Source organism: Lissotriton vulgaris, chromosome 1_1 (genome assembly GCF_964263255.1).
Source record: "Lissotriton vulgaris chromosome 1_1, aLisVul1.2, whole genome shotgun sequence".
Classification (NCBI taxonomy): domain Eukaryota; kingdom Metazoa; phylum Chordata; class Amphibia; order Caudata; family Salamandridae; genus Lissotriton; species Lissotriton vulgaris.
In genome coordinates this window covers 107,999,956-108,026,620 of record NC_141685.1, presented here as the reverse complement: position 1 = coordinate 108,026,620, position 26,665 = coordinate 107,999,956, and the positions used below count along the sequence as shown (strand labels likewise).

At 47.6% G+C, this 26,665-nt stretch overlaps 1 pseudogene; it reads right to left on the bottom strand.

The window, feature by feature from the left end:
* The window catches only part of LOC147737627 (uncharacterized), a 100,500-nt pseudogene extending 76,488 nt beyond the window's left edge, over positions 1-24,012 (bottom strand).
* Positions 24,013-26,665: the final 2,653 nt, after the last annotated feature.

The window sequence follows — 26,665 nt, the reverse complement described above, 5'->3', positions numbered from 1 at the left end:
AGATCTGGGGTCTGAGGGGGGCAGATCTGGGGTCTGAGGGGGGCAGATCTGGAGTCTGAGGGGGGACTGTAGATGAAGGTAACTGCACAGACAGACAATGGTTCCTTCCTCCTCTGCAGCAGGCTGAACACACAAGGAGAGGCCGGAAGTGATGCAGCACCGCTGCTGGTGCTGTCTCTGCCACCGCTGACCCGGAAGAGGAAACCCCTCTTCTCCCATCCCATGTGCAGTTCAGGCGGGTTCATCTGCAGGAGAGGAGCGCCCTCTGGTGGCCCCTGACAGAACCGCCGCCTCCAGGCACCAGCAGGGAAACAAGCACTGGCGCCTGTAAAGACAAAGACATGGGTGTTTTTAAGACACTCACAGTCCAAGGACAGGCCTCACCCTTACTTGGTGTGCTCTTGAGGAGTCTCATATTCAGCCCCTCATGCCAGCTCTGCCGCCTCCCTCAGTGAAATACCAGCAATGTGTTCATTTTTTTAAACTTCTGCAAAGGAACAGACGTGACATTCAGGAGGTCAGCGGTGGCAGAGACAGCACCAGCAGCGCTGCTGACATCACTTCCTGTCTCTCCTCCTGTGTACAGCCTGCTGCAGAGGAGGAAGGAGCCCTGTCTGGTGGGCAGTTAACTTCATCTTCAGACCCCACAGACCCCCCATAACTGCCCCCCAGATCTCCCCCTGCCCCCCAGACTCCAGATTTGCCCCTCGGACCCCAGATCTGCCCCTTTCAGACTCCAGATCTGCCCCCCCTCAGAACCCAGATCTGCCCCCCCCAGATCCCAGATCTGCCCCCTTCAGAACCCAGATCTGCCCCATCAGACCCCAGATCTGCCCCCCAGACCCCAGTTCTGCCCCCCTTCAGACTCCAGATCTGCCCCCCCGACCCCAGATCTACCCCCCAGACCCCAGATCTGCCCCCTTCAGACCCCAGATCTGCCCCCCCAGACCCTAAATCTGCCCCCTTCAGACCCCAGATCTGCCACGCTATTTTGGATGAGACACATGTCGTTGTTGAAGGTGAGTTTTTGAAGTGGGTTATCCAGTCAGTTTCGGTATTGTATTTTTAGGGGTTTCATGAATGCTCCGTGTAAGGTGGGGGCAGTCAGAGGTAAAACAGGCAAATGGGTTTTATGAATAAAAAAATGGGAAGCGGTACGACCGGGGCAAAATATGGGAGTCCAGCCCGTATGTACAGTCTAGCGGAGGATAGTAAACTGTCACACATCACTACCGGCATGGAGGGCAGATATTACTAACTTGCCTTTTAAAACCGGTGGGACATGTTCCGTATAAGAAACATACCAGAGTCTTGAGGATGTTATCAAATACTACCACCTCTTTGGTGGTTTAATATGGGTAACCAGTCTACGACATACCTGCTGGATGTGTTAACCACTATGCAGTTTGAGACAGTGGGATGACAAACATTATGATTGATTCAGTCTTGCTATAGGAGTAGTAGACATATAGGAATATCTGAAGGGCTGGTTTACATTTCAATGCCTGAGTCCTAGATCTTAGTGTATTTTGGTATGCGACTGGGTCCCAAGCTTGGTTAGATATTACTTTCCTCCTCTTTTATTTTTATTTTCTTTGACAGTATCAAAACTAAGTTACAAAAGGAGCCAAGATTCTGGACCTCCGGCTGTGTGTGTACACAGAGACGCTACTCTTAGAAGATCTTCCTGTTGGGAGTACCCCCATTTATTCAAGGTATTTTGTCCTGCCCTAAGTCCTTAAATGAGAATCCTTTTAACCACTCTATAAAAGGATGCCTTAGTCTAATGAAATCCTCGGACAAGTTGTTGTTTTCTAGGCGGAAACCCGATGTTACGACAGGGTGTTCCATAGGTGCCAAATTCATATCAAAGGAACTATGGGAAAAAAATATAATATTGTTGGTAAGAAAGCTGTCTATTGATGGGTGAGATGCGTTATACGTAGGTTTAAAATTATCTGACCGTGATAGATCACCTCCTACTCCCTGCTAGGAACCAGGCAGACCTTTGAACGTTTACAGAGTATTGGGGCACACTAACCTTTAAGTGATGAGCAGTGTGCTCTTTGATACATGATACATTACAGTGAGTATCTGAGGACAAATGGAGTAAGCTCTTGGTTTTCCCCCCTTTGCTTTTTTATAACTTTAGGGATTATGGTGGCGCAGATTAACAATGTGTGTTTTATTTTGTGCCTTAGTGAGCCTTATAGGATGAACACATTAGGATGACCTTGATAATGGATGACACTATCTTTTCTGGGTATAAGGTGGCGCGTGTGTACTGTATCACACTTGACTTATGTATAGTATAATGTTTGCATGTGTTCGGTCCAATCAATGTCCATATATAAAGAGTTTGTGTCGCCTTGGGCTAGTAACCGATGGACGTTTCCATACATGTTTTTTCCATGTCTTCCCAGGGTGTTTGAGAACTTTTTTGTGTGATAATCTGCGGGTCCTGATGAAGGTGGCCTTATTATTTGCTTATTTTTGTTTAAATATCTTTATTGGTATTTTCGGATTTTATCATACCTGGCATCATAGTTTTATACAGTACTTTCTGTTGCCCACCGCAAAATTATATAACCCCTGTGACATTCAATAGTGCAAGTGTCAATAATGAGAACATAAAACCAACACTGCAGTCCTGCTGCCAGATACATGCATTATGTTGGACACATATGGAAAAATCTCAGTGTGCTATTACTCGCCGGTGCTGCTACTTCATGGTCTATGAATCAGAAACAAGGCCATACATAGCATGATCCATACATATCTTATCGGGGCCAGTACTACAATATCTGATGTACATTCTATTCTAACACACAAAAATAACCTGTTGTTCAGACTTGAACAACAATATAAGGGAAATAATATAGATTGGCATTTCGCAGTAGGTAGTCACTCGTGGATACCAATAAGACCTGTACATCCAATAAGCATATAATCAAAACGAAAACATACAATACTACTAACTGCCATCTAAACTATGTAAGTCGGGTCACCGTTTCATATCTGAGCATAATGATTCATTATCTGCACCTTATTATCTTATGGCTCGCCTATGCAGGGGCTAAACAAAGGCATGTGCCTACGTACAGCCATAAAGACAACAGCTCCCCCTCCCAAAAGTGTGCCGGACCTTGATGGTTACTACTGATGTACCAGGGATCTTATGAATACGTGATTGTCTGCATGTCTGGGCACAACATCGTCCTGTAATCATGACACTGGGTACTATCATGTCTATTGCAGATCAACAGGTTGCACACCTTCATCGTTCACCGCGGCACCGCTTCGAAGGGCAGCTAGCATAGAGTCCCAGTCCTGCGCTATAGGGTATTTACGAAGCCCTGCCGTTTCCTCCCTGTGTAGCGCCGTGCTCTCCGCCTGTGCCCATGTTACAAGTGAACTTTTCCAGCCAACCATCTCTCCGCATGTTTCCATTTTTTGGTTATTAGTCTTTTTGCCGCGATTAAACCCAGATCGCGGAATCTTGAGGTGATTTTATTGTGTTTTGATCTGGCATAGAGTCCTAAAAGGCAAATCTCCCAAGACAGCGGTAAGGGCGTGCCTGTGCATAAGGCTAGCGTAGTAACTACCCCCGCCAATATTGCTGCAGGGATGGGCAGGCCCAAAGCACGTGTAGTAAATCCACGTCTGGTTGTTAGCAGCGTGGACATGCAGAGGTGGCAATGTGGAAATATCTATTTATCTTATCAGGCGAGAGATACGCCCTCTGGAAGATAAACGTCTGTATAAGTCTGAATCTGGAGTTTCTTCGTATGTGCCTGGAGCTTGCTAACACAGCATCCCATTCCTTATCAGTCCATGGCCGACATCTATCTGTTTCCCAACTAACACGAAGTCGCAACATGGGCTGGAGTGTGTGCATGAGGAGCGCTTCCACTAACCAGTGCACCACATGGGAGCCTTCCCCCATTACATGCAGGTATTGAAGTTGCAAGTGTGTCGGTGGTTCCACCGTTAAGTCCCCCCAGACAGCTGATAGTGCTTTCAGAATGGAGGCGTGTAAAAGGAATTGACCTGCCGGCAACTCAGCGTCTTCAGCTAGTGTCGCAAACGGCAATAGCCCACCGTCGCTGTAAAGATCACCCAGCGTGGTCAAACCTGCAGCGTGCCAGATCATCAGAGCTGTTTCTGATGTACCCAGCCTGCCACGTCATGTACCGAGCAGTGGAAATATAGGGGCATATGGGAGGGTCGCATGGGTAATATATAAGCTTCTCCTATAACATTGTATTGCCAATCCGAGATGTAGTTGTTTTGGCCTTGGAAGTTTTGCAACGGGGTGAAACAGATGGCAGATCTGAGAGTGGGTCCAGGGCCGTGCCATGGCCGCCGTGTCCTCCAGATTCTGACCAGCAAGCCATTTTGTTGCCCATTGGAGTTGGGCAGCCAAATAATACAGTTCCATATTAGGGACAGCCAGTCCTCCCCAACCAGTGTGAGCATGCAATTTCCACAGAGCCACTCGCGGCCTCCCGTTATTCCATATGAAATTCCGGAAGAGCTATTCTAACTCTCGATAGCTTGGGCGGAACATAGAGCGGGAGATTTGAAAAATAATACAGCAGCTTAGGCAACACAATCATTTTCAACAGCGCAATACGACTGATAACGTTTAGGGGAAGTGTCTTCAAGAAGCGCATCTGATCCCGTAGTGCCGAGATTGCTCTCATCAGGTTACCCTCAAACAGGTCGTCAGGCATCCGATATACAAAGATCCCAAGGTATCTAAACGTGGTGGGATACCATGTGAGAGGTGAGCCATTTAAGATCACAGCTTTCTCTGCTGTGGCAGCGCTGAAGGGCCACATCTCTGACTTGGTCCAGTTAACCCGGAGTCCAGACATTTCCTCAAAAGGTCTCAGTATATCTGCAATGGACGTCGCGATCGCAGTGATATTCCGAAGATATAATAATAGGTCATCCGCGCAAAGGGAAATAGTATGTAGCCCATCCCCTAACGGAATGCCTCATGCCTCCCCATCTCCTCGGAGCATCATTACCAGTGGCTCCATTGCTAGGGAGAATAGCAACGGAAACAAGGGACAGCCCTGGCGTGTCCCACGTCTCACCCTGATTGGTCCGAGATCAACCCACCAATGGGGACTCGGACATTGGGGCGCTGATACAATAGGTGAACCATATTTAAAAAGGGATCTCCCAGTTCAAATTTGCCTAAGACTGCTGCCAGATAAGGCCATTCCAGAGAGTCACAGGCTTTCTCCAGGTCAAGAACTAAGCAACCCGACCTAGGCCAACTATGCGTTGTATATTGCTGTATTCTAAAAAATTACGAATATTAAGAGAAGTGCACCGGGCTGGAACAAACCCGTTTTGGTCAGAGTGTACCAATGTTTTCACTACGGGAGATAGACGCCTTGCCAATAGTGATGCAAAAACTTTGTAGTCAGTGTTGAGGAGTGCTAATGGGCGATAAGAGCCCAATCTTCCAATTTAACCTTTTAATGGCAGACAGCAGCACACACAGAGGTCAAGGGTACTTACCCGAAACGCGTTTGGGGAAACATGGACAATATTGCAAGCGAAGAGGATGGTGTTTTAATCTGCAGTCTGCCCAAAAAAAGGATAAACCAACGTCGTGTGTGGCCCCTTCACTTTTGAGCACCTTCATACGGAATATATATGGCCTGCTCCGGCCAGGAAGGCATCCCACTGCAAACATGCAGGTCCGTGCATAGAAACTTGAAAGGTGCGTGTGGAACGGCGTGTCCGTTTGGGGTGAGGCGAAAAATAATGCAGAGCTTAACATCACCTACAAAAGCTGCTTAATTAACTTTTCTAACAATTGAATTTTGAGAAGTAAAAGCGGCATTCACTATGGTTGTGATAAGGCTGAACTGCACGAACCACAATGCTTAGCGCGCATACGCCCATTGGGGCGCGACTTTAAAAATCAAACTCGAGTGCGACAACAGTTGTTGCCATTCTTCCATGCTGCCAGTGTTTGGCGAAACATGGACAGTATTGCAAGCTAAGAGGGTGATGTTTTAATCTGCAGAATGCCCAATAATGGTGTCAGTCAGGCCCCTGTAATGTAACGAATGCTGTTTTTAAAATTATGACTTTGGCATCAAATTAGTGCACAGAGGCAGACACTACAGGGCTGGCTGCTTATCTAGAAAGCCACGTTTGGGTGACGAGGATTTGGATGTTGATGAATGTTTGTGGCAGCGGTGTTAGACGCTGTCCATGATGCTGCTTGTGCTCACCCAGGAGTGGTGCAAGTTAACAAGGACTTCATAGATGGTCTCCCCTGGGACTGGTGCGTAAGTGCTGAGGTGTTTGGGTGTGCTCAAGTGGCGGCAGAGCTAACTGTGGCTCTGGGTATGGTTATGAGACCCAATACTTTTGTGCTGCTTGGTAAGCCGAGACCGTGCTTGTTGAATATTCAACCAATATGAGTGGTGAGATCCGAATTGCTGGTCTGGCTGAAGTTATGATGCTGCCGACAGTAGCGTGTCTGCTAAAAGCGATGGCATGACTGGTGGATCTATAAAGCCAAATAAGAGAAAGTTATCTTCCGACACCGCAGTCTTCGTGACTGAGACCAGTAACACTGAAGACTCTGAGACTCACAGCAGTATTTTCTCCTTTCAGAGCGTTATTGCTGCAGATGGAGTGAAGCCGGAAGCAGCACATTACTAAGGTACCAACAGAGATTCATGTTTTTCATTTGTATTAACTGTTCCTCTTTTGAAGCATTTTCTAGTTGTGATGCTTTTTGTTTAGTTTTTTCTTGTAGGCTGATACCTTTGGTTTAAAGGGAAAGATGTTGTAGTGTGTGACCTTAATGCTGCAGTTTGCATTTCATTACCATCATTTGCTTATCCTGGGAATCTCCGGGGTGCAGGAGGTTTGCTGTTCCAGAGTTCTTTCTTCAGCTTCTGGGCAGTTGTCGCTCTGTGGCGATCTGTGGTCCTCTTTCTCTGCTCTTCTTGTAGTAGCTCCTATCAGAGCTTCATCCTCCCGCCAACGATAATATGATGCCAGGCATCACCCAGCACACAACACAGCCTATGAAGGGCTACGTCTATCTGCTTGGCGCAGTTAGAGCGCGGATAAAGTTATCCGGACCCATCAGGCTGTGAATGTAACCTAAGGGCTTAAGATGAAATGAAGAGCTTACCTCCTTCCTGAGTGGCTCCAGACTGCTGTGTGCAGACCCGATAGCTGGCAGCACCCTGGAGTATGTATGTATAAATCAGATTATGTTGGAAGTAACCTGCAATATAGTGGCAGGCAGCACCCTGCCAACAAGTAGGATTTCTCATAGTATTTTATTTCCTGGCACATTAATGGTGATAGTCTTTTAACTGGCAGAAGAACAACACTGACCATACATTTGCTGGCACCGTCTTTAAAATGACTTACACATTAGGAATGGCATTTTGTTCTGCTGGAATAATAGCACAAGTTATCTTGTACTCTGCTATGATGTTGCACAGATTTTTGGTTGCAATGCATTCCATGTTTCATTCAAACATGCTTTCTACAGGGCACATACATGATTTGCTGCTGTAGAGAAATAATGCTCCTGTGTACTCTGGCAGACTCAGAATATTGAAAAACTTCTTGATTTCTCTTTCAGCACTTCATGTAAAGCCTTTCATTTTTTGACTCGTACATTTAGCAGAAACATAACTTAGTACCATTAAAATAGTTGTGATGGGGAACATTCATGTGGGGTTAGGACTGGCCCGACCAGAGTGCTTGCTGACTTGGAGGAGTATGGAGTTGACCACCTTGCCTGGTCTGGAGTGGAACCAAGCCAGCGATGCTTTGCTGCAGGCTCATTTGCCCTGATAGCTGGTCAACAGTTTGAGGTGGAGGAGGTGAAGAGCTGGCTAAGTGTGCCCTGAGGCTGGCAGTTCAGTACATCCCTGAGAAGTGAGCTTTGAGTCAATGTAGTGTTCCTCTTATACCACGTGCAATTCACCCTCTCCAAAGCCTCAAGAATTCCTGGGTGTGAAGGGCGGCTGATTCTGATTGGGTGCTTGATAGTTTTCTAGAAACTCATGTTCTTGATTGTTCATGTTTGTCAGTAGTTAATTAAATACGCCCTGGGGTTTTATCTCTTTAGTGACACAAGCTGCAATATAAGTTTCTTTGTCGCTGCAAAAAAATATGAATGGCCGACGAACCTCTGTAGGTCAAAGAATGGAAGGGCTGGGGAACTGTCATTCATCTCACTGCTAAGCAGAGCAGTGTCATGCTTCACCCTCACTCAGGCCTCTGATTTTGACCAACATCGCTTAGAACACTGGGACTTTAGAGACCATCCTTTTAATGAGAAAAACAAAACTACAAGTCCCATAATCAACAGTGGTGGAAGGTGTCACGCATGACTTGGGCAACATCCGATTCAGCACATCCAGTTCCATTTTTTAAGTATTTTTACACAATATTGAATTTATAACCTTTGTTTTTTATGGTCATGAGTCACCAGAATACTAAAAACGTGTCTTTTATTTTCAAGGTCAAATAAGTAATGGTCACTTGGAAGCTCTGTTAATTCTTCTGAATTTGTCATTGATCTCCACGTGTGGCTGGTTTGGGTCTGCCCCCTGCATCGTTCCCGATAACTCGCACAGGTAAGGAGCTTGTAGAAGCAACATGATAACCCCATACTCGTCTGTAAGAAGTGCGCTCCGAGGAAGGTATCCGATCATTTTTGTGAAACAAGGAAGGGCCAATATCTGCTATGTACATTTGTTAAAATAAAACACAGTCAAATCACAGTATACTGTTCTGAAGGTTCAGTCCCAGAGACATTATCTGTAACTGAACGCAGACACCCTAGGAAGCATGTGCTTTTAAGACAAGTTGCGTTCACTCACCTGAAGGTGACATGCTTCATCATTGGGCTATACTCCTCACCAGGCCGGCGCTACAATGCCTGGCGGGCACCACAAGAGGGCACTTTGTCAGAGATCTTTTAAAAATACTCCAGATGCGCATAGTAGGACAGAGGATGTTGTGTCATAAGATGTGAGATTGGTGAAAGTCTGAATATAAGATCAACTATCGACCATTGGCCACAATATAGTTAATGTGATCTTCCTGGTCCATGTTGAGATAAAAACAGTGGCAGAGAAATTGAGGAACTAATGGCCCCTATCACTCTGTGAAAGTGTCGATCATCTATGGATCTGCTGGTAAGCTGGGGTCTATACTTCAGGTCAGCCTTTTTCATGCCCTGTGTAGTCATGGAGCAATCTGTTGGCATTTCATCAGGAACAAATATGGGAAAATGGGTAAATGTGACCTAATCTTCTCCACAGCGTGAGGAGCTCTGTAACTCAAAGCCCTGCACCGTGCATAGGTGATACGGTGCCTATTAACCTCTTACTACCACAGGTGAGCACTGTCTAACAGAGTGCACTAGATACGGTAACCCTCCTAAAATTCAGGTCATTTTGACTTATCCAATAGCGAGGACGCCGCATCAGAGGGCAACTGGTTTGAAAAGCACATGCTTCCTAGGGTGTCTGCGTTCAGTTAGAGATAATGTCTGTGGGACTGAACCTCCAGAACAGTATACTGTGAGTTGATTTATATGAAGAATGTGTATACTGGACTGCCATTTTCCTCAGCATTTCTTATGATATGTAAAATAAAACACAACACATCTGGAGGCCAACACATCTATCATACATGTAATGCAAAAATAGCAAAAGGCCAAGCAAACTAACAAGTGACAATTGTCTTTGCAATGGACGAGAGCATCCACCCTAAAGCAAGTTGGAGTATATAATGCTAATGCTACACAATGTATTTTTATACACTTGTCTCCTAATACAAGTCAATGAAACATGAACACGTGATAGAAACAGTTACTGAAACATCACTAATGAGTAGGAGGTAGGATCTTCCTTCGAGGGGAATGTGAGGAGTCCGTGAGGTGCAGATGAAAGATGCAGAAGTCACTGTTTCTGGAAATAACACTTCTGTTTGTCAATATTCAAGTTACTACAAGATGCAGGAAAGTGTGCAGATGGACATCACTAAATAAAAGGGTTCTGGGCCCTAATAGAATCATGTAACTTTGCAGGCATATTAAGGCGAACAGTCACATCAAATTAATATAAGAATATTGTAATTTGGTAATGTAATATATCAATGCACGTTGTGGCATTGATGTGTATGATGTGTAAACAATTATCGGTATTAAAGAAACCAGTATATCCAGTTATGCTTTCTCAATTCCTTCTTCCTAGAGGCCACCTCTGCTGCTATCCAGCTGTGTTCAGCAGTGCCACCTGTGACCTGGAATCCTGCATTTAATCAATACCATAGGTCGTCAATACTTCTAGCCAACTCCGGTCACTGGTGCCACTCGCACCCCCACCACCCTTGGGCCTGTTATTCTTTTAGCCGGCTCCAGTCAGTAGTGGCCCCTTGGGCCTATATTTAAGCCTACTAGCCAGCTCCTGTTAGTACTGGCCCCTGGGACTTGTTATCATTCTAGCCAACTTGAGTCATTAGTAGCACCTTGGGACTAGTGATCATACTAACCAGCTTCAGTCAGTATTGGCTCCCTGAGATCTATTATCCTGCTAAGTAACTCCAGTCAGTAGTGACCCCTGTACCTTACATCCTGCTAATCTACAAAACCAGAGGTCAACTCTACTGCCAACCAGTTCCAGTCAATATTGACATGCATTGTTACCCTGCTTATAATGAATACCAGAGGCCAGCGTTGTTGCTAGCCAGCTCCAGTTACCAGTGTCCGTCACATATTATCCTCAATAGGATCAATGCCAAAGGCCTGTGCAGCTGCTAACCTGCTCTAGTCAATAGGGAGATTTTAACTATCACCTAGAACTGTTAGACAACCTAGACTCCTCCAAACTACTAGACACCCTGGAGGCGTATGGGTTTAGTCAAATAGTCACAGGATCGACTCACAAGGCAGGCCATACTTTAGATGGCATTTTCACCAACAATCCCGACCTTAAGTTCCGAGACATAAGGCCTTTGACTTGGAGGGATCACAAGGCTATCTATTTTACTCTCCGAACCACAAATCCGGGCCGAGAGCCTGTGACGAACCCTGGTAAAATCAAGATTCGAGGTTGGAAAAAGGTGCAGGGCAGTGATTTTGAGACCGCTCTGAATATGGGCCCTGACCTACCCATATCTGATATTGACGCCGCGGCCTCTGCATTCAACGAATGGATTGATAGGGCAGCTAAACAGGTAGCCCCTGTGAAAGAGATAGCCTTAAGGAAGCCAAGGATATCTTCTCCTTGGTATAGTCCTCAGCTTAAGGCTCTAAAGGTTGAATGTAGAAGAGCGGAAAGCCGGTGGAGACAAGATTATAGTGAGAGTAGCAAAATAATGTACAATCTTGCATTGCAGAAATATAAAAATGAGATCATCTCTGCAAAAGAGCATTATTTTTCCACCAAAATTAGAAATGCGGCCGATTGTAGTAAAGAACTTTTTTAAGTAGTTAACTCTTTGTCAAAACCTCAGCAGAACAATGCTTTTAAGGCTGATCAGGAGATATGTAACAATCTAGCCCTTTTCTTTCAAAATACAGTACAGATGATATATGATGATCTTCTAAAAGCTCAGGGACTCCAGTATACTACCATACGCAATGCAGAGGATGCCTGGCCGGCGACGCAATGTAAACTCTCCTGTTTCCCTGAACTGGTAAACAAGGAGGTGCAAGAGCTGCTCCTCTCTATAAAATCAGGTTCTCCAAGTGACCCTTGCCCCCCTGCCATCATGCATCTAGCCCCTAAGAAGATTTGCGAAAAGTTGACGCCCCTTATCAACCAGGCACTGACAACGGGATTATATCTGGCTCGGTGGAAACAAGCGGCCATTAGGCCCTTACTAAAAAAAAAAACCTAAACCCAGAGGTTTTAAAGAACTACCGCCTGATTGCAGGATTACCGATGGTGGCGAAGGTCATTGAGAAATCAATGAACAAAGTGCTGGGTGATTATTTAAATGCTAACAAGCTATTAGACCCAACTCAACATGGTTTTCGCGCCTGCCATTCCACTGAATCAGCTCTGATTGTTGCAACTGAGAAAATTCGACGGGTGGTCGACGAACGGGGTAGAGCAGCCCTCATACTCCTAGACCTATCGGCTGCATTTGACACCGTGAATCACAGGGTGTTAGTGCAACGGCTGAAGGATCTGGGGGTTGCGGACACTGCCCTTTCCCTGCTCACCTCCTTCTTGGAGGGTAGAGAGCAAAGGCTGGTTTGGGATGGACTGGAGTCCAAGAGTTTCCATCTTCCTTGGGGTGTCCCACAAGGATCATCCCTATCCCCCACACTTTTCAACATATATGTCACCCCGTTAGCGAGGCCCATCAAAAGACATGGTTTCGTGTTGGTATCCCACGCTGATGACTCACAGCTGGTTATCTCTATTGGTAAACAGCCTGAGGTCACAGCTGCTAAATTCCACGCTTGCATATCTGAGATCATGGTCTGGATGATCCACAATTTTCTGAAGATCAACACAGACAAAACGGAGGTGATAGAATTTGGAGGGGGACCCCCCCGTATGGAACAACTCATGGTGGCCAGTTGAGGCTGGGAAATGCCCGGTCCCGGTCTCTAAGGTTAGGAACTTGGGGGTCATTTTTGATGATAAGCTAAACCTCTCAGCTCAGGTTAATAGCCTGACATCGTCCGGTTTCTTTCTCTTTAAAACTTTAAGAAAGATTTTCCCATTCATCGCGCAGGATCTACAGAAAACGGTGATGGTGAGCCTTCTGCTCTCCAAATTAGACTACTGCAACGCCTTGTTCATGGGCATAGATAGATTGCAGATGAGAAAGCTTCAGACACTTCAGAATGCGGCAGCCAGGTTGCTTCTGAAAATTCCGAGGGGCTGCCCCACCTCTTCAGGTATTAAATCACTGCATTGGTTACCAGTACTGCAGGCCTCGTGCCTGGTTCATAAGGCTCTTTATGGAGGGGGTGCCGCTGAAGTTTCCAAGCTATTTACGCCTTATGCTCCCCCTCGCCTTCTGAGATCCACTAATGTAGGACTTCTTAAAACCTTCAGAGTCAAACGAGCCAGATGGGGAGGTAGGACACTATCCAACAGAGCGGCACACCTGTGGAATAGACTACCTCTGGACATGAGATTTCAACCAAACACAAGGCTGTTTAGGAAGAGTCTGAAGACGCTGCTCTTTGTAACTTAGACTGGCTCAGGTTGTAGCTTTCAGGATTATGGATTCACACACATTAGCGCCAAGACGCCACGGCAATCGAGCGCTTTATAAACATTAAAAATAGAAATAGAAATAGAATAGTGATCTCCCAGACCTGTTATTCTGCATATAATCAGCAAGGCTTCGGCCCTAATAACACTCACCTCCACATCCTTATGGTATATTAGAAATGTAATTTATTTACAGCATACGGTAGGTACCGCACTTATTTCACACGATCCCAAAAACAAAGAAAATCTAAATTTGCCTAACCGTTCAGCACTCCACCTTGTTAAAAATGACCAAATTACACCAAGCACTATAGCCTACCACATCACATGGCACACTCAGCCACATGACAAGATACCACAGCAGGGATCTGGGGCCATTAATCCTCTGTTCGAGGCTTGTGTGCTGTAGATGCACATGCTTTGCATACTCCTGCCATCTTGTGTTGGGTCCGGATGTTTGCAAGTTGTTTTTCTTTGAAGAAGTCTTTCCAGTCACGAGGTAAGGTGACTCCACCTTTCGGTGATAGTGCACATGGGCATTGACTCCATTGATAGATTGTTTTTTACCCCAAACGGGTTCGGATGTGTATTGCTGGGCTCCAAAACCGCTCTTTGGGTTCCTCGCAGTCCACTCTACCCTCAACGGTATTGTTTCAGTACCCGTTTCCCTGTTCTCCGCGTTTCAAATAGATCGACAAACTCTCCATTTTCGATAGAAAACCTTGTGGGCCACCGTCGGGCTTTGCTGCTTTGGGCCAGCCATCTGCAAATGGAATGGACTCCATTCTATTTCTGTCCTGGGTGCCACGCCAAGTACCCTCGCACCGACGTACATCAGGTTTTTAACCTGTGCCTCTCTCCAGAGCACAAGGAGGAAGCCTGCGTCGCTTCTAAGTCGTTTCGGTCCAAGAGGACTCTACCCGATCATCAGGCTCGATGACGAGAGAGGCAGCGTCAAAGCATTCAACACACTCTGGATATCTTTGGGAAAGAAACTGAATAAGACGAGATAGAAGCGCCCGCCATAGAAGAAGAGGCCCATCTCTGTGCCAGAGCGCAATCGTTGGGGCAATCTGGGGCAGCCATGTGATTGCAATTCTACATCATGCCAGTACCATAGGCGACTGACGAAATGTATAGGTTATCTTGTGCCATTCTGGCATCTAAAGAGGCCTAATAAACAGTATTTGGGTGTCAGCTCAATACTTAGTTATGTGGCATGCACCATTTCTTCGACAGCTAGTTGCCAGAAGGAGTGTATTTCATCGCAGGATCATGGTTAATGTAAGAAATCAGACCCCACAGTGTTGCAGCGCAAGCATATATCTGGGCAAGACCCGACCATTCGATGAAGGTGTTGTGGCGTTAAGTAGGATCTATGCAGAAAATTATAATGTATCAGTCGAAAATAGGCATTACTAGAAACCATGCGTATTAGTTCATAGGCCCGCTGCCAGTCTTGATCTTCCATTGGAATGTCAAAGTCTAAATTCCAGGCCTCTCGGGCCCGTGTGTAGTGCCTACTGTACTTGATCACATTGTTCTGTAAAGATGTTTAATTAGGTGTCTACACGCTCCATACGTTAGCAGTATCTCAAGGGTTTGAGTATGCTGCGGAGCTGTCGGATAGCATGGCCAGGTGTGCTTAGTTGTGTCTGCCAAGCACCACATGTTGTAAAAATTGCCCTTGACTTAGACCAAACTCTTTGCGGGCATGTTTAAAGGGGATAAGTCTCATCTGGGTACAATTCACCCTATTTCTCACAGCCCCCTCCCTCCATGCCTGGAAGGACATACTGAGTGCTATCTGCCTGATTGGTTTTAATATCTAGATTGGGAGCTCCCTATGGAATGGTGCGTGCTTAAGTACTCTCACTACAAACCATTGCCATCTGTCGCACAATATATGGAGTATCTCTCGATGTACCTGATTCCATCCATTAACAGCTCTGGAAGACAACCAGCGTCCACTATTCCCGCCAAGAGCTGCATTTCCCAACTAGGGTCTGGGTTGAGCCATCGAGCTGCGTGTTGCAATTGAACGGCATAATATTAGGGGTCTAAATATGGGACCTCCAACCCCCCGCTGCATACGTCCTGGTCAGTGTGGCCAAAGCCACTCTGCTATGTGTAATGGCCTTGTTGAAAGATTTAACAAGACCATGAGGGGCATGATCGGTGGACTTCCTGAAAAACTCAAAAGAAGAAGGGATGTCTCACTTCCATGCCTGCTTTTTGCCTATTGGGAAGGGCCACAGAAGGGAGTGGGGTCCTCCTTATTTTAGCTTCTGTTTGGGTTTCCTGTCGGGACCACTGTGCCTTGTGAAGGAGGGATTGGAGAAACCTCTTGTAGAACCGTAGCAGATATAGTGGACTATGTGCTTGGCGTTTGCTCCAGGATGTATGAGTACGTGGAAAAAGCAAGCAAAAACGTTGCGGCCAGCCTAGCTGCAGAAGCCCTGGTAATGCCAAAAGGCTGCTATGGTTGAGTTCCAGCCAGGGCAGATGGTGTGGGTTTTAGGTCATGTGGCTCCTAGGGCTCTGCTAGGTAAGTGGAGTGTACCCTACCTTATCCTAGAAAGAAAAAGCGGCGGTCACCTACCTGGTAGACCCTGGCTCTAATAGGAACCATAAGAGGTCTTCCATCTCAACTGCCTTACACCCTACTATGACATGGCAGATGTGACCTTGCTCATGGTTCCAGATGAGGATCGGGAAGCAAAGAGTGAACCTGCCCCTGACCTGTCCGACAATCCAAAAGATGGGTCAGTGGAAGGTGTGGTCTTGTCAGACACCCCACCTGCCCATCAGGAGACTGATTGCAGGCAAGTCCTAAATCAGTTTGCTGTGCTCTTCCTTTTGACCTCTCGCCAGACTCGCTGGTGTATCCATGATGTAGACGCTGATGAAAGACTACTTGTTGAGAATAAAATATACAGGCAGACTGAACATGTGAAAGAGAGCATCAAAGCTGAAGTAAGCCTGATGCTGGAATTGGGAGTTCTAAAGCCTTCCGAGAGCCCCTGGGCCTGCCCAGTTGTCTTAATCCCCAAGCCTCATAGCCATGATGGTAAGAAAGAAATGAGGTTTTGTGTGGACTATTGGGGCGTGAATGATGTGACCAAAAGCGATGCATACCAAACTCCATGGGCAGATGAACTTATTGACAGGTTGGGAGCAGCCAAGTATCTGAGTATGTTTGATCTCACATCAGAGTACTGGCAGATAGGACTGACGACTGCAGGAGCAAAAGAAATATCTGCATTTTCAACCCCAGATGGGTATTATCAGTTCACTGCAATGCCCTTTGGTTTGAAAAATACACCTGCCACTCTTCAAAGGTTGGTGAACTAAGCCCTTGCTGGATTAGAATCCTTGAGTGCAGCATTTCTACACAATATTGCTGTCTTTAGCTCCACCTGGCAGGAGCACCTGATCCACCTTAGGAAAACACTGGAGGCTCTGAGAAGTGCAAGGCTTATCAAGAAATGCAAGTGCCAGATAGGACAGGGAAAGGTTGCATACTTGGGTCGCCTTGTGAGTGGAGACCAGGTTCACCCTTACAACCCAAGATCTAGACCATTCTGGACTGGACGGCTCCAACTACCCAGACTCAAGTGAGGGCCTTCCTTGGTTTCCCTTCGACCATAGGAGTTTTGTGAGGGATTATGGCACCATTGTGGCACCCCTCAAAGAACTGACTTCAAAAAGAATGCCCACTAATAGTGAACTGGACTGTGAGCTGTCTAAAGGCTTTTGACACGCTGAAGGTAGCAATGTGCTCTGCAGCTGTTCTGAAAGCTGCAGATTATGGCAAGCAATTCATTGTGCAGACTGATGCCTCTGAACATGGTATAGGAGCAGTGCTATCCCAAAAACATGACCAAGGTCAAGATCAGACTCTGGCTTTCTGCAGTAGAAGGCTAATCCCCAGGGAACAGCGTTGAAGTGCCATTTAGATGGACGCCTTTGCTGTGGTTTAGTCCCTTGAGAAGTTTAGGTCAAACATCTTTGGCTCTCACTTCCTAGTTCAAACAGACCACAGGCTTCTCGGATGGTTAATGCAAATGAAAGGTGAAAATCCCAATTGGCTAAAGTAGTCCATCTCCCTACAGGGAATGGACTTTGAAGTGAAACTGAGACCTGGGAGTGCCAATGCAGATGGACTTACCAGGTTGTCCTATTTAGACGATGTTAAATGTTACGTTATGTTAAAAATACTTATAAAGCGCGTGCACACCACAAGGTTTCATGGCGCTGCGAACAAGGGAGTCCTGCCGCTAAGTGATTCATTCATAAGCCTGGTGAAAGAGCCAGGTTTTAAAGAGTTTCCAAAATTGAGGATATGATATCATTGATCTAATGTCCTGAGGGAGAGTATTCCAAAATTGAGGGTCCAGGACTGCAAATCTTAGTCCCCTCAATTTCAGCGTTTAAAGGACGAAGTAGCTAGGGGATTCAAATGGGAAGACCTAAGATCCCGAGTGTGGATATATCTCTGGACCCGAGTAGATACAGACAATGGGTAGTTGCCACTTTAATAACTTGTCCAAGTCATTAGATATGGTACAAACTCCAGCCAATCAGGCGACAGCACCCTTTGGAACCTTCTCCTCAGAGGCTCAGGCTCTCAGATTTTCTACCGCACGTCGTGTGAAGGGAGTCTCCCTGAGCTCTGCTCAGCACCTCTACCTTTTCCCTTCAGAAACTCGTCAGAATATCTTCACTGCTTTGTCTACTACAAAGAGGTCACTCATCCGACACTGTGAGTCTTGTGGGAAACTCCAGCTTCATTCCGAAGACCCCCACAAAAAGTGTATCTACTGCCTCCACCCTGAGCATCAGGTGAGAGATTGTAAAATCTGCAGGACTTTCCCTCAAAAGACTTTAAGAGACAGAGAGGGACGTCTACTTCTGTGGTTACAGAAACTCAAGACTAAGGATATCAGATGTTGAGAGTGATTCCTCTCTCGGGACTGTCATCTCTAAGAAGAGGGCTTGTGAGGCGGAGATGGTATCTGCTAAGGTTAAGATGCTCAAGAAACACCACACCTCTACTCATGAAGGCCAGACTTCCTCCTCAAAAAGGGCTCCTGCTCCTTCTAAGGGACTACTTATGCCCTCTAAGCCTCCGAGATCTGCCTCTAAGTCTCAGACGTCTTAGTCTATTCCTGCAACAAATTTGCCTAAAAAATTAGTTCCTCGTCGACAATGACTTCCGTCGCCACTTCTACAACGACGACTTCCACCTTCTCTTCTCCTCAACCTACAATGATTATGTCGTCAGCGTCCTCTCCGTCGACGTTTGTCATGGTGTCGGTGAAGCCTCGTTCGTCTGCCACCTCCCTCACTTCGTCGTTGACATAAAAGAGGTCTGTCTCCGGTCAGTCATCGACGGATGCTTCCTCGCTGACGAGACGGTCGATGGCTCTCAAGGCTCCACCTGCTTCGTCGACGGTTGCCTCGTCGACAGTTGCCTCGTTGACAGCACAGACACCTTTCCTTATGGAACTTCAACCACGCTCTTCGTCGTCGACCGCTGAGTCGGCGGCGGCATCCTTGGTTCACCTTCAGCTTTGATGTTTTTAGTCTCCTTGAAATCTTCAGCAACACTTTTGCCGCCTTCAGGAACGACGGATGTTTACCTACTTCAATGTCAACGTAGGAACTCTTCTTTGGATCTATTGCCAATTCAACCATCTCCAAATCTTTCTGTGGAGCTTTTTGACTATGGGGCTAATGAGGAGGATTCGGAAGAGGATGACCGGTTCCGTGCTGCTCGTACTCCTTCCGAGCTTCTCATCAAATGACAAGATATTGATGATGACCAAGGATATGATTATTACCCTGAGCCTAATACTGAACCACCACTTGAGAATCCAACTGTGCAGATACCCATGTCTCTCATCTCTAATTTGCAACATGTGTTTAATGACTACTACCACCGATTTCCTCCCTCGGAGTTGGCCTCATCTGTCCCACAGACGCCTCTTCCTCTGCCTTCATCAATCATCGGGCTGCCCCCTCCGGTGGCATCGATGTCTCATCACCCGGAGGACGCACACACAACTGACGACAACAGAGAAGAAGGGGAGTGGGTGATAGACCCCTCCTTACTTAGTGGGACAATTATTAAATTCAGACTCCGTCACCTACTGACAAAACTGAAGAGCCGACCTGGCACACATCCCTGTGTGCCATTCCCATTAACACTGCTAGAGGGATGTCTTACACATATCTCAGGCAGTGAGTTAAAGTTCGCAGATTTATATATTGCAGCTCATCACCTGTGAGGGTTTACAGACATTGTCTATGGGCATCGGGAGATACAGTGATTGCCCAGAATCACGGGATGTTGCGCTGAAGCACAGACTTGAACCCGGATCCCCAGTTCCCGAGTCGGCAGCTCTGGCTGCTGCACCACATCCTCTCCCCCCTGTGAGGGCATATCTGCATGAAATGCCCCTGATGCCCCTGCAATATCCTAGTCCATTCTTGGATATTGTAAGTGACCAGGGAAGTCATAGTCTATACGTAGGCTGGACACTCGTCATTATGAGTTCGCGAGCTCCATGATGGCTTCACTGAAATATGTGATGTTTGGCACCAAGCATCTCAACATAATAAACTTGTGCTGATTCCAGTGTAGATTTTATTAAACATTGCACACAGAGGGCCCCTTAGAGGTGTCCCCTGAAACCTACCAATCCTTAGTGTGGTCATTGACTGGCCTGAGCCAGCCTGCTTCCACCAGAGTGTGTTCTGACCTCAGGGGAGAGTGCCTGCGCACTCTGAGGCTGAGAACAATGACTTTTCTGGGTGGAGGTGTTCACGTCTCCCCTGGACAGGAAGAGCCATCCGTGGTGGGGAGCTTCAAAGGTCTTGCCTCCTTTGTAATGCAACCCCAGCCTCTCCTGTTCGAAGGAGCTGGCCTCCATCTTGTCCTCACCCCCTTTTTGGCGGCAGGACAGGTGGGAAACCTGTGATAGAAGAGCAGATGTGCCCCCTCTGCCAACTCCAGCCCTCGGGTGCTTGAGGCTAGGTCAAGTACACTTTTCAGTGCCCACCATCTTGAAGATGATGGGACTTATCCAGTTAGGGCTAGGACTGTGTCCTCCTCTCAGAGAAGGTGGGCATGTTAGAGGGCGTAGACACCCCAGGAAGAGGGCCCATTGGACACTACCTGTCACTCCCTTGTGACGCCCTTAAATCTAGTTTTCAGGTGGCATCCCCAGTCTCTGAACTTCAGTTCCTGATGGCCTAAGAAGAGCCGGGCACTACCGATGTGCACCAGCAGAGAAGATTGCAGAGAACTACTGTACACAGGTGTACCAGGACCTTTTGTCTAAAGAAAAATCTGGATCCCCTACGGACTGCTGCCCACCACATGTCCTAAAAGAAGCCTTCACCGGCCTCCCGGGTCCAGCACTCTCTCTTCTGAATGAGTCCCTATTTTAGGGTTGTGTGCCTAAGGCCTTTAAAGAGGCAATTGTGGTTTCCCTTCTGAAGAAATCAGGGGAAGACCCCCAGATCCTGTTGAATTACCGCCCAATCTCTGCTCCCATACCTGGCAAAGGTACTGGAGTCTCATGTGGTGAAGTGTCTGTCCAATTTTATTGAACAATCCAACTATCTCGACTCACACCAAGCTGGTTTTTGGCCTGCCCACTCAACGGAGACCGTAATACTGGCGGTATAAGACTCCCTGCGAAAGAGGGCTGACAGGGGTACTCCATAGGCCCTGGTGCTGTTGGATCTCTCGGTCGCTTTGACACGGTCAACCAGGGGATCTTGGTGAAGCATGTCAAGGAGGAGTGGCATTCAGGGCTCAGCCCTTAGTTTGATTAGCTCCTTTCTAGAGGATCGCTCCCAGTCAGTCTAGAGCGAGAGTCCACCATGAGCGGACTGTGAGTAGTTGGCCTGATATATGATGTTCACTAGTTCTAGTGACCACCTTGTATCAGTCCAAACAACCCTTATGGTGATTGGTTGTAAGTCAACCTTATAGACCAGCTATCCTAGTGGTAGCGTGGACAAAGCAGTCTTAGGCTAAACTCTTTTGGCATGTAAAGCCAGCTGTATTACCATATGTAACCCCCTTGAACACCAAGTGAAAGGACACCACACAGGATATATATTCAAAATCTATATGTATTTATTACTACAAATAGTCCCCTGAACTCTTTATGAGCACAGGAGCAAACACGTTAAAACAATTCAGTTGATAATATACAAAAGTAGCACAAATATGGATAGGCCCGGGTGGCCCCTAAAACCATATACTAAAGAAGTGGTATAAGTACCACAAGTTGAAAGGAAGTAAGGCCTAGGGCCTTGGGAATCGCTCGGGCTACGCTGGACTAACACAGGTTAGGAACTAGGAGTCCCACGGGATCTGGTTTACAGTGCGCAAAGTTAGAAGCAAGTTACATTGAAGTCAATGGATGCGTAAAAGTTAAAAAGGCGAAGATAGGAAGTCTTCCGGTCAGTCTAAGACTTAACCCTTTGGAATCTGGACACTAGAAGTGTTAAACTACTCGGGGGCACCGGAGTGCCAGCATTACCACCCCGAGAAGGCGGGTGCAGTGGTGCCAATGTGTGTCGGGATTCTGGAGGAGTCCGGATGGAGCCTTGAAGTTTTGATGCTGCAGGCGACCTGATGTGAAGAGTTCCGGTGGATCCAAGGGTGGATCTGAAGAGGTGAAGACCTGAAAGCAGAGGGGACAGTGTTCACAGTAATGTAATGTAATGTAATGATGTCTTGTAAAGCGCATGAATCACCCCACATGGGGTATCTCCGCGCTGTAGACCGCTGGGGAACCCAGACCAGCGGTGGAAAGTTGTCGCTTGGTCACCAAAATGGCCACTGGCCAACGGACTAGTAACCAGATAGGCGAGTCGAGTGGAATAAAGCAGAAGGGTCCCACTCAGATCTCGTGAGAGCTGGGGGGCTGGTCCTTGGTGCAAATGTAGCTCGGTGGTGGGGCTTCTCAAGACCCCAAGCACAGTGATGAGGGTACCTCAGGGGCTGCGCAGTCAGCTTCTCGTGGACGTTTCAAGAGGTCCGGTCCCACGTCTCAGGTCGCCTCCACTCGTCAAAGCTTAGCAGGGACTGTGGATCGGGCTGGTAGATGTCTGGGAGTCTGGTTCTTGTCGGGCTCTGGCTCGAGGCGGCGGCAAAGCAAGTCATTGATCGCTGGATGGTGCCTATGTTCACAGGGTGGCCTCTCCTTGGCCACAAGGGAGATTCTTCAGTCTTCTGAGCAGCAGAACGTCGAAAGGTCCAGAGTTTCTTCTTCTTGTAGTCGAATTTCAGGGTAATCTGCCGTCTTGGGGCTCAGCTCCTACTTTTAAACTAATTCTAGGGGCTGGACTACCTACTAGGTCCCTCCTATGGGTGGGACCAGGAAGGGGGGTGGTTACACCCCCTTTCCTTTGTCCAGTTTTGCGCCAGAGCTGGGGCTGGAGTGCCCCAGCACCGGTTTGAACTGGCCTATGCACGGGGACACCTTGTGTGCCCCGGGCAGGTCTGATTCTATTCAGCCCTACCTAGCCAGATACACAAAATCCTGTCTGGGGTGGTGCTAGCACCTCCCAAGGCAGGAAACCCTTTGTCCAAGCCTCCCTCGCTGGAAGGACTCCCAGCAGCAGGAGGTCAGACTTGTATCTGTGGTGGCAGCATCCATTTTGTGATGCTGAGGCTCTGTTTAACTTTAACCGGGGTTCAGGTTCTGTACATGTCGTGTCCCTCTAGAAGGGTGGAATGCTACCCCGTCGCCAGAATTGGAGAGGGGGTAGTATTCCAATTGGTATGACACCTTACTCGACATGTTGTGATAGTGTCAAACCAGAGTTAGCATTTAACCGTGAGGTTCATAATGCACTTAAGAGTATATGGTATGACGCTATCAGGAAACAGCTAAAGGACATGGTTCCGAAAGCTGCAGACAGGCTCAGCTCATGCTAGAGCACCATCTCACACATAACCAGGCACTCTGCCTCCAGGATTGATAAGGCCTGCCATTGGAGTGACTTATAGGTTACTGTGTGTCCTTGTATGTGTTAGATATAGCGATACTATACCTAAAGCAAAGGGTGATTACACCACCTTGCCCCAGCTGAGTGATCAGCCCGTTGTGTCAAATAGTAAGGCCAGGCCAGGGGTGGCACAATACGTGCTGCAGCCCCTGGTAGGCCTTGGATGCACCTATGTCCTGGGTACCTAGAGTACACTGTACAGGGGCTCACAAGGTGATCCATGTTCCAATTGGTAAGGCACCTAAAGTGCCTTGGCATACATTTAGAGAGAGAACAGCAGGCTGTGGGTCTGATTGGCAGGCCCACAGCCACATTAAGTCGTAAATCAGTGAAGCAAAAAGCAAAAATCTGGGGTGACCATAGGATAGCAGACCCTACTCTCCTACACGGACCTCGTCTGGACTCCTCAACGTTACCTGCAGCCTCTGCAAGGACACCCCCCTCAACCCTGACGTGCTCTGGTATGCCTTTTCTGACACCAAAAGGCACCCTTGTAACCATTGTCCTGGGCTTTGGAGAAGAGGACAAAGGGTGTTGCTACGTTTCTGAGAATCAAAACTTACCATGACAGCTTTTGGTTTCCTTCGACCGGCCTCCTGGCCCGAGCCTGCAGACCTTTTCCAACTTGGCCTGTCTTTGATGCTGTGTTGGCATCCTGCACCCGGGCGTCCCCGTACCGCTGGTGGTGTGGTGTAGTCATGGTGCTGCCTTGGGCCATGTCCAGTGTTGGCCTCAACCCCCAGAGACTAGTTCCCCCAAGCCGCTGTTACTTACCTGTAAGCAGCCTCTGTCCGATTGCCCCAGTCCCCCTTAGTTTGTATTGGGTTTCCAACCTTGAACTTGCACTTGCACCTGGGCGCCCCATTGCCGCTGGTGATGCACTGTTGGTTCTGAACTGAACCTTGTCCAATACTAACCTTAACTTCCGAAGAATGGTCTTTTAAGTAGATGTTCCCTGTACGTATGTTGAATGTTTTCTTCACCCCCTAGGTTAACATTGCAAAGTCTGGAAATTGCACTAATTGTCCCCTTTTTATATTGAACAGAATTTCTATTGCAAAACGTATCTACTCAAGATGAAATTCTGTGGGTCCGCAAAATAAATCTAACAAAGTGTCATTTTATAAATTGGTCTTAGATTTATTCATTGAGTGTGTGTCATTTATTACCACTGTGGGTACAACAGTGTGTGTCATGTATTGGCACTGTGTGTACAACAAATGCTTACAACTACCCTCGTATAATCTAACTGCTTCCCCACACTACCACAAAAGAGCATTAGTATTATCTACTTTAGCCTCTGTAAAATCTCTGGGGATCCACTGGACTCTCTGCACACTATACCTCTTTTTGGTATAGTCTAGTGAGAGCCGGCTCCCCACGCTCAAATACTCACACACACTCAGACATAGACAGACAGACACACACACTCTCTCTCTGTCTCTCTCTCTCACACATATTGTCACACATACCCACCCTGCCTCACATCAGAAACACGTATTTAACTTCTAAATGACACCTTCAACTAGGACCATTAGTAAACAGGTTCATGCAGAATTCATAAGATCCTACTTATAAGGATATCTGTGCAGTCATCCCCGTGACAGGAAAAAAGAAATTAAAATGAATGAATAAAATGCTTTAGGAGGCTGAGCACTCTTAAATTAAGAAATGAAAGAAAGATAAACCAGGAATAGAGGGAAACAGAAAAAGCAGTAAGAAAGAGAAAAAAAAAGTAAAATAAAGATAATATAAACAAGAGAAATAGAAAGTACGAAGGAAAGAAACAAGGCTCCCCTATAGTATATTCAGTAGTGCTTGTAATACGGCGGCCAGGATATCCGTCACGTTTGTGTCTGAGTAACCCGGCCAGTAACTCGGCTAGCGATCTCTAAATCAGGCTCTTGACACTTTACAATGTTGCTGCTGTTAACTGTGCACACTTACTTTCTGAGAAGTCACGGACAAGAAACAGCTAGTCGCCTGTAACATACCTTTTATAATTAGAAGGATGTGACAACACCGCATAAACAACAAGTGCAGATTAAACCACAAGGTTCAAATAAACCCACACACACACCGTAAGATTAAACCTGTACTAAGCACAAAAGCCTCAGTATCTGATAGAGACTACTAGCTGCAGATTCCTTGACGTAGAATTATCCCCTAGGCATGAGACTGGATCTGGAAAACTTTTTGCCACAGCATCCCTGCGTGCCGGGGAGATGGCATCACGCGACTCCGCCCAGGCGTCGTCTGCGTACTTGACATAAGCGAGGTCACATAAGTCCCACCCCGGCGCGCCTACGTCGTTTTTTTTATTTTCTGCGTGCAACGCAGATACGGTCTCTGTTCGGGCCTGTTTAGGCCCCTTTTTCTTTCATCGTTGTGATATCTTTTGGTGGAACAGTGTGGGAATGCCTTCGGGCTTTAAGACAGGCACGTCGTGTGGGCGCCTTATGTCGGCGACAGACCCTCACCTCATTTGCATGTGGTTTTAGGGGAAGATCAGGGCACCACTGATTGTGAGGCGAGCCAACAGTTGAAGCCAAAGTCACGGCGGGAGCGCCGGAAGAAACTACTCTCGGCGCGTCTCTCAAAATCGGCTTTATCCCCTCGATCAGCCTCCGCAGATGGATCAGAAGCGGCCGTCATCGTCGGCGTCCTCATCCCTCTCTGATGTCGCACGAGCGTCGCTCCCCAGTGGGTAAGTGTCGCAGCTTGTCCCCGGGGGCTGGTGTTCGGCCTGCCGGGGGCATGGGCTCTCCATGGGTAATGCGGCCCGCGTGTCGTCCTCCTATCAACCGTTTCCCGGTGAGGGAGCGTCGTGAGCCCAGATGGAGACATATGCGGCGTCTTTGCAGGCCTCGCTGGCGTCTCCTTCTCCTTCCCCTCCTAGGACGTCGGTAGATCCCTTGCATTGCGCGGGGGTCCCCGCGGCGCCCTGGTGCCGCCTGGCTCGTCTCCAGGCTTGGAGGATGTGGTGCTGTTGGGGTTCGGCCCTTCAGGGCTCCCACCTTCGGACCTCGGCACCTCTGCCTCGCCGCAAACTCCTGCGGGAGTCCCTGTGGTGTCTCAGGAGGTCAGCAGGGCTCGGGTTGCATCCCCGAGCCCTGTTTGGCCCTCTAGACAGACAACAACCTTGTCCACGGCTGAGCTGATGCTGCTACGGCATCAGCGCCGGCTGGCCCATGCGGCGCCACAGGGGTCAGTAGACCACCTCGTCCCGCTCTGGGTCGAGGCTGGTCGGGGACCCTTCGTTCCGCTCCGGGCCCCTCTCGGCCCTCCACGCAGGTGGCTGTCAGAGGCCGAGCCGGAGGTTGAATCGGCCCTGGCGGTGCCGCATGGGTCGGCGGACCACCTACGTCACA